Below are 9,305 nucleotides of genomic sequence, written 5' to 3' on the forward strand. Positions count from 1 at the left end.
ATGAAATCGGATAGGGATGAAATCGTTTAGGGATGAACGGGTTTAATAGTTTTTATGAGTTTTAAGAGTTTTAAGAGTTTTAAGAATTTTTAAGAGTTTTTAAGAGTTTTAGCCAAATGCTTTATAATATAGTATAGATTAAAAGATAATTGATATAACTGAAAACATTTATGAGTAATTAATAATTATTACTATATCTATTGTATAATTAAAACTAATCAACAATGTATAACTGAATTATCTAATAATTTCAGTTAATTTCTATTACTATAATCTAGAAGGGTGCTCGCACAATATTGTAAGATATATCTCGATTTTAATATTTCATTTTTTGTGTCTCAGTCGATATTATAATACAATTTTATGTGGTTTTGAGAAAACAATAATTTTTTATTTTTAAATAAAATATAAATATATATCATAAAAATTTTAAAAAAAAATTGATATTGGTACTAAACTAACTACTTAAATATTTTTTTTTGTATTTCTTTAATTCATTTTTTATTTTTCGTAGAATAATCAAATTTTAAAAATGATTAAGAAACTCTTGTGTTGGCTTATCCCGACAACAACACCAAAACCTTCTTGTATCAGACAGACAACCCTAAAATGATATATCAAATGGAAGAATACACAAGTATACATACTCATCCATATCTTCTGAAAACAAGTCATAATGGTAAGAATATATATCAAGTAACGACCCTCAGGGATAATGAAAGTGAGAATTTCCAACAAGTTGATATTAAAACAAGAAGGGATGATCTTTAGTTTGAGTTAACAATCTATCAAGACATGACAATAATAAAAGAGAGTATGAGTGCAAGTTCATGTTGAGATTTCAGTAATGAAAGTGCAAGAGAACCTTGCTATAACATCTAAATTAGATGTTGTGGTATAGGTTTAAACGCCAATACTAGTTTGAACAACCTTTTTTTCGAAATTCAAAAGAAATGCCCGCTGCAATATACAAGGAATATAAATGCAAGTGTGGCATAGATCCTACAGTTCTTACAATGTAGTTGCAACCTTTAGAAGGTTAGCAGGAGCACAAAGTAGCCATCTACAACACTCAAGGTTTTCACATTTATGTTGTACAAAACAAATTCATCTAAGTAAAACAACATGCGTCAATTGTCGAAGATTTCTAGATGTAATGTTGCAACGAGTGCATAGGGGATTCGTTTGCTATAGTAAAAGCAACTATCCATATACACTTAAGACTTACTCTCTCAACCCTTACTCACACCCAAGCTAGACGTTTTAACCCATTATCACTATAAAAAGTAAAGACATGAATGTTAATATCATAAAAGTAAAGTGCTTAAAAGTAAAGCTATGAGGAATGTAAAGTGCCTGACACGTAAAGTGCATGAAATGTGAAGTACATGGAAATGTAAGTGTGCTGAAATGTAACCTTGCAGAAATTGTAAATGAGTAGAAAATATAAAATGCTAGGAAAATGTAACTTGTTGTGGGACATTATGAATATTGTTGTAGCAACAAAAAAATTCGAAGATTACTTGGAATAAAATTAAAGTAACTTGGTTGAATTTCCAGAAGCTTAAAGATTGCTTCTACCTTGCATACTTTACAAATTAATGAGCTTCTAATATGTATACTATACTAAAGCTCTTTTAAGAAATCAAATAAAGACATTGTTCATCGGGTAATAACCACCCAATGTCATATTTAAATACAAATGGTACAAAAGCATCTAAAGTACTAGGTTACATCACCAAAAAGATAACAAGAAACTGTCACGAGCCAACTTCCATTCTTCTGATCAATCCAAAAGACATCTTTAACAAGCACTTGAAATCTAATAGGGCTCCTTACACGATCTGTTACTACATGCTATAGAGATCTGTAGTAAGTCTATAGTTAGCATAAGTTTTTCATGTTGAATCAAAACAAAAACCAAACTCACTATGCTCTAGACTTAGTAAAGATAAAAATATGAAGAAAATGACTCAATCTGTGATTAAGATCAATAAAATGTTGTGAAATAAGATCCTAAAGATACACTAAAAGTGGGTATGAAAATACACTTATCAATCTTTGTGATCAAGTTATAGTCAATCAGATAGTAGTAAGGAAAGAGAATAGGCTCTCATTGAACTCAAAGTTGAAAAAGCCACTGTTGAAGGATGGTATAAGGCCTCAACGAAAATAACTGAACTCATAGAATGTCATATTCCTACTTAGGTCACATCCTGTCTGGGACATACCTCTAATAAGGACAATTCAAACAGAGACATGTTAACCTGAAGTTTTGAATGTTTGTCTCTTCTAGTGCTGAAGTCTTCGTGACTCAGATTCTTCATGATGCTCAACATTCCAGTTCATCTAAAATTGAAGGGACTCATAAGAGTCATAAAACTCAGAAAAACCTTCCCATGTACTTCTAAACCTGGCAAAAATGCTAAGCTAAAGAAACCTCTTTTAACTTCTTTAACAGATAACCTTCAGTCAACAAGGTTAAACCTCAAGCCCCACTGTGAAGCACAGGTCTGGACCTAGATTGAAGATTGATCTAACCCCTATGAAATTTGAGAGTTCAAATAACTTTTAGATATCTACAGAAAAAGGTATTCGGTTTAAATAACACCAAAATTTTTGGATCCACCACTAGTTGTGTTCATAAGAATTAAACATTCTTGGTATAAAGTCATATATTTTCTTGTGGGTGAGTTGATTATTTTTGATGAATTTTATTGAAGTTGTTCCATTAACATCCAGCTAAAGAAATTTAGGAAGGAGAGAAGAACAAATTTGAAAAGGGTGGGGATAAAAAAGAAGGTATGAAGAGAGCTTAGAGTAGACTTGTTGGTCCCGTTAGGGTCTACAAGATGTGTATAACAGTTTGTAGAAGGGGGGGATGAATACAAACATAGTATTTTCAAATTTAAAAAATATATTGATAAGAGAAGATCAATATAGATTTTACAAGACTGTTTGCGGAAAGATAAGGTAAGAAAACCCTATCTAAACAATCTTAAGTTTACACACTTAATCTTAACAAATAAGAAAAGATTTGTTATTAAAGGAATAGAAGAAAGTAAGTTCTTTGTGGGAGTGAACTTGTTTATAATGCAATGGAAGGGATTCTAACTTGCTCTTGAAGATGAGCGTATTTGTTCTTAGATGTGTGTTCTTTTACTTATGCGCAAGAAAGCTCAGAGTAACGTTTAGGTTAAGAGTATCTATGCATGGAGATAGAACACATCTATTTATACTTGTTGCATTAATTGCACATTTAATGCAATGTGGTAGGGTTAGAACGCGTGTTAAGCCTTAAGGGGAAGGCTTGTCCTTTGCTACAATGAATAATACAAAAGCCTATTCATGAGCAGACATCCTTTCATAAAGTTGGTGGGTAATAGAGTCAACTAATCGGCTCCGTACAGTACTACCGTTTTGAAAGGGTATGGGTTTGTCCTTTGTGTGTATAAGGACAAGTCAACAACAATCGTGCTTAGCAAGCTTCATTTGATCGCTGAATGCTGGAATAACCTGAAGGTCTCTTCAGCATTCGCTGAGGCTTGGGCAGTCTTCATACATATGTAGACAGGTTTGTAATATCTGAATACCGCTTTAAATCACGTATTTGCCAGCATATAATCTTCAGTTTTAGTCTTCGACATTGGCTAAAGGTTCTTTGGTGTGAGTTTTGTCTTCTTGAAGTATTGTTGTCACTGATTGAATTTACAATACAAGTTCTTCAGCAATCACTGAACAGACTCAGTGAAGATCGCTGGAACTGAAAAGACAAAAACAAAGAATACTTCGCATAGAACAAAAAGGATATCATCAAATCACTAAGAGAGAGAATCAACAATCTCCCCCTATTTGATGATAACAAGACAACATGAAGAAGGTTGTCTTATCAACTAATAGTAAGGAAAAGTAACATATAAAATACATGTTTTTTTAACTATTTTGGGATCTTTTTCAGTGAGTCGGTTTTTACTTGAAGAATTTCTTTAAGTTATATTTAAGAAAAGTTACAAGGATAGAAACTGAAACTGAAAGCTTATTCACTGACTTATAGAATGTCAATGAATGTGAAAAGTAACACTAGAACTCATAGACTTGTGTCCCTATTACTTTTTTTTAGGGATCTTTTTTCAGTGAATTACAAGAAACACTTATATTATATTCATTGGAAATATTACAAGTAGTTCAGTTCATGTCTAATGCTTACAGACTAGAAGATTAATCACTGAAAGTAGACATAGTAAATAGAGTTACAAAAGAAAATGTGAACAATATTGCAAATAAAGACAAACTAGTCTAGGAAGCTTATATTTATGTAGCCAGGTACATCTTCACCAAGGTTCTTTCGATGTAGAAACTCTATTTGTATCTTTCGGTCCATGACTTTTCCTTGCAGGCTTTCATCTATCCAGAACATTAGATAAATCAGATGTCCTATTGGGCATAGATGAAGCTTATAAATTCTCTGAAATCTTACTTCACCTTCATAGTCAAGGAATATAGTCCTAACTCAGGTTTGAAGTGCATAGAGTTGGGTGTATAGGGACCCTTCTCTGGCAAGTCAAGATTCAACATAGAAATGTCTATACTCTCATGTTCCTTCAGGACTTCATCTAAGAAGAACCTTGTTTCATGTTCATTCCTCAAGTATGGTCCATCATTAGGACTAGAGGGTCTTTTCTTCGTTCCATCTTTCTTCAGAGATGGCCTGTCAGGGACTGTGACATACCTGGACATCCTTTTGATGAGATCGTTGATGATGTCTTCGATAATCGGCTTATGTATTAACTTGGATCGCTGAATGGCTTTCCTGATCTCCAGCCATTTGCTGTATCCATAGTGGCTAAGGTAGGAAGGGTACTCGGTGATGGCATGTAGATTGTCCCTAGTGATGAGCATTGAGACAAGAGTTCCACCATCTTCAGATCGTCCGCTGATGCTGACGCTCTTGATCGGGTGAGGACTAATTCTCTTATTCAGCTTTGCTTCGCTCCAGCGCTTATCCCGCTCAGCCAACTTCAGGTTTTTCTCGTGCTTAGCTTCTGCAAGAGAAAGAAGTTTAGCTTGGGCTTGGACAACGTTCACCTTCTTTTTGGACTTTCTCTTTGGGAGAATCTTTTCAGCTAGTGACTTGGCCAGCTTTAGGCTGTCGTCAGTCTGCTTCTTCTGAAGCTCTAGCTCTTTTTCAGCCCCTAACGCCTTGAGTCTTTCAGCTTTTGAAAGGAAGTCAAACTCACCACCACTAGAGGTACGAAGAGGAGTTTTTACTCTAGTCTGGTCGAGTGACTCCTTTAGCTGAGCCATCTGCTGGTCAGTGGGAGCACTGGAGACAGGGTTTTTAGGGACCCATTCCAGTCGACCACAGGTAGTTGATGGAATCTGAAGCTGATAAAGAAAAGTGACTACTACCTGAGAGGTAGAGTCTTCATACAAGGGTTGAGGAATGTTAAGCAGTACCTTCAGGTTCCCTTATTCAGTGATGCCTTTGCCTTTCGACTTAGGGTCCTGGTTCGTTGATGGAGTGGACTCTTCTTCCCTTTGCTCCCTCTGGGATGCAGAATCCCTGAGGGTGACTCCCTTGGTGGCGGTTGTTGGCTTTTGATACTGGATGGTGAAGTCATCTTCATCATCATCGTCATCATCACCATCTAAGTCACTGTCGGGGTTTGGAAGATCAGGTTCGTCATCTTCATCATCATCATCACCATCAACAGGTGCAGAGGTGATGGGAAGATCATCATCCCTAGGAATGGCATTAACTTCCTCAGCTATAGCAGCTTCACCAGAGGTTGGAATAGCTTGGGCAACCTCAGCTTCAGCTTCATGGATTAATGGAGTAGCAGATGGTCCAGCAGCGTTGGACCTCATCTCCCCCTCTCTGGCTAAGAATTAAGAATATAGGCCAGAGAGTTCGTCCACACGCTGATGCTGGAGAACCATCATTTCTTCTAGCCACGACAGAGCGCTGGCTAGAGTTGTCGTTGTTTCACGCATCTCATAGAGTTGAGCGCGGTCATCAGCAGAGAAGGACGGCGGGATCACTGGAGCTGGTTGATGGACAACATCTAGGATCTGCTGAAGACGCTCCGCCTGCTGAAGAGACTGAGCCTGAGCGTCATCAGCCTTGTCGGATAGAACAATAATGGCTTCAATATTGGCTCGAACAACCTTTTGTAGAGTCAAGAGCTAACTCCTTACTTCTTGAACATCAACTTTGACAACAGAGAGGTCTGGATCAAGATCGGCCTTGCGAGACATCTCTTGATGAACTTCGGTCATCTTGTAGAAGACGTTCGATGACTGGGAGTAGAAGTTTGACATCTGACGCCATGTCATAATCCTCGTCATCTTCTTCGTCGATGGCGTCATCCTCCAAAGGACCTGTAAGAGAAGGAGAATGAGCACAATCAAGCTCAGGACTAGAAGAAATAAAAGGATAGGAGGATGGAATACCTGAGGGGCCATCAATAACATCCAAAGGATTGTCACTAGCTTGCTCAAAGATATCCTCGAGAGGATGAACATCTATTTGCTGAAGAGCATCGAGAGAAGCAACCTCAGGTCCAGTGGTGTGTGTTTCAACATCAGGAAGGACACTCACTGATGAGTCATCAAAACGTGTAGAGACCAAAGAAGGAGAAGAAAAGAAGACGGTTGAGAATAGGCATGGGTGTTCAGCAGTGGTGGCGCTGATATTTACACCTTCAGTGATTTGGGTCACTAAGGCAGTTGGGGTAGGTACCACTGATACGACAGTGATTGGAGTGATCACTGAAGAGCTACGAGGGTTAGCTAAAAGTTCCTCGGGATTAAGACTAGTTTCAATAGCTGAAACCTGTCGAGACGTCTCAGCCAGAGATGTGGCTATCCCCTTTTTGGCCTTCTTGGCTCTCTGAAGAGAACCAAGAGTTGGTTGTGAAGGACGTTTGGAGGAGGTTTTGGTGGCTGGGCTAGACATAGGGGGGTTCCCTTGTCTTGACCGCCTGAGGAGAGGAGGGAGTGAAGGGCACTATTGAAGAGAGTGCAACGTCTTCATCCCTCAGCTTATGATCTATAATTCTGGATCCAAGCTTACACACTTAAAGGTTTCCTTCCTTGGAGTATTTTTCTCAAAAAATCTTAGCAATGACCATGGAAAGGAACCTAGTGTAGGGCACCACCTTTTCTCGATGGCGCTTGTTCAGGTTTTGCACCAGGTCATCGAAAATGACCGCAACATAATTTATATTGCGACGCTGAATCGCAGAGATGCCAATCGTTAGGGCTATCCTGGAGGCCTGGTCTTGTCCTCTAGTTTTCCACCCATGGATTGGATGAAGTGAGAAAACAGGTATTGCCAGATCGCTGACATCCTGTTTTTCTCAATCTTAGATAAGAACTTCATGGGAGCATTTGAGTCCTTCTTCATTGGCCATTGATAGCCAATGGCATCGAGACATTGGATGATCTTGGCAGTTGTGGGCTCACTGTCGAAGGGGCCCTTGGGGAGGTGAAGAGCGGTTCTTACGGTGTTCACGCCAAACTTCACAGTCATGCGATTGAACGTGAAGTTGATTTGCTCAACTTGGCGGCCATTCTTGTCTTCAACGTCGACCACCTCAGTAGTGAACCAGAACTGCTGTAGAACCTCCTTAACCATGACAGACTCATGGTTAAGGGAAAATGCAAGCGACGACTGTTTAAGAAAGTCGGCCGCTTCTTGGTAGAAAGCCTTGTTCGAGGGGATGTCTAACAAGGCAACATGATTGTTGGCTTTGAAGGACACTTCATCTATGGTGAATCCTACATTCTTGGCAGCCATCTGTTTTTAATGAGAAAAATAGATAAAATAGTTTGTTAGATAACCAAGATATGCGTATAGATAAGTTTTTGAATCAAGAAAAACTTCTTTTGAAAAATCCTTGAAGAAATATTAGGGTTTTTCAAGTAGAATATGTTTTTGAATAAATGTGATTACAACCAAGTAGAAAGTTGAGTTTATAATCATTAATGTTTAATGTTTTAAGATAATAAAGTTCTTAAAGAGATTAAACACATTTCTTGTTAGAGTAGAAGAACAAGAAAAGAAAAATATTGACCTTAAGTTGAGTTAAGAGAGAAAGGTCGTAGAAGGAATTTGAGAGAAGTTCTTGCTTTGTAAATCGGCAGAGGTTCGTCTGTGAAATTTTGAAAGCGTAAAGAGAAAAGTGAAAGGGAAGTCTGTTGTTCCTCTCTCTTAGTGATTTGATGATAATCCCTTTTCATTTATACGTTGTATTTATGTTTCTGTCTTTTCAGTTTCCAGCGATCATCACTGAGCCTGTTCAGTGATCGCTGAAAAACATGTATTGTAATTCAATCAGAGATATCAATACTTCAAGAAGACACACTCACACCAATGAACCTTCAGCTAATGTTGAAGACTGGAACGGAAGATTAGAGACTGGCGAGTACGTGATCTGAAGCGGTACTCAGATGATTACAAGCATGTCTAAATATGTGTGAAGACTGCTCAAGCCTCAGCGAATGCTGAAGAGACCTCCAGGTTATTCCAGCATTCAGCGATCAAAGGAAGCTTGCTTAGCACGATTGTTGTTGTCTTGTCCTTATACACACAAAGGACAAACCCATACCTTTTTAAACGTTGGTACGGTATGGAGCCGACTAGTTGACTCTATTACCCACCAACTTTAGGTAATGATGTCTGCTTATGAATAGTGCTTTTTTACTATTCACTGTAGCAAAGGACAAGTCTTCCTCTTAAGGCTTGACAAGCACTCTAACCCTACCATCTTGCACTAAATGAACATTTAATGCACTGGGTATAATAAGAAGTGTTTCTTCTCCATGCAGAGTGCACGCAACTCACTCTCTAAACCTAATTATTACTTTGAGCATTTTCTAGCTTAAGTAAAGGAACTTTTCTTACAACATTTCTTTTCTCATTTGCTAAGAATCTGTGTGTAACCAAAAATTGTTTAGATAGGTTTTCTTACCTTATCTTTCCATAAACAGCCTTGTAAAATTTGTATTGATCTTCTTTATCAATATACATTTTCAATTTGAAAATATTATGTTTGTATTCATCCCCCCCTTCTACAAACTGTTTTACTTATCTTGTCCTCAAGGGACCAATAAGTGGTATCAGAGCAGTGTTCTCTCTTCTCTAATCTATTTAGCTGTTTTTCTGTATTACTTTATCTTCTCAAATGACTTTACAAATTACAAACACACACACACAAGACAATGGCTCTCTTGCCGAACCTCCCTGGTTCGTCCGTGACAACTTTAGTCTCTAGTAGAACCAGATGTCCCTCTTTCTTGAA

This window comes from Cynara cardunculus (genome assembly GCF_001531365.2).
Source record: "Cynara cardunculus var. scolymus isolate 2C chromosome LG 2, CcrdV1, whole genome shotgun sequence".
Classification (NCBI taxonomy): domain Eukaryota; kingdom Viridiplantae; phylum Streptophyta; class Magnoliopsida; order Asterales; family Asteraceae; genus Cynara; species Cynara cardunculus.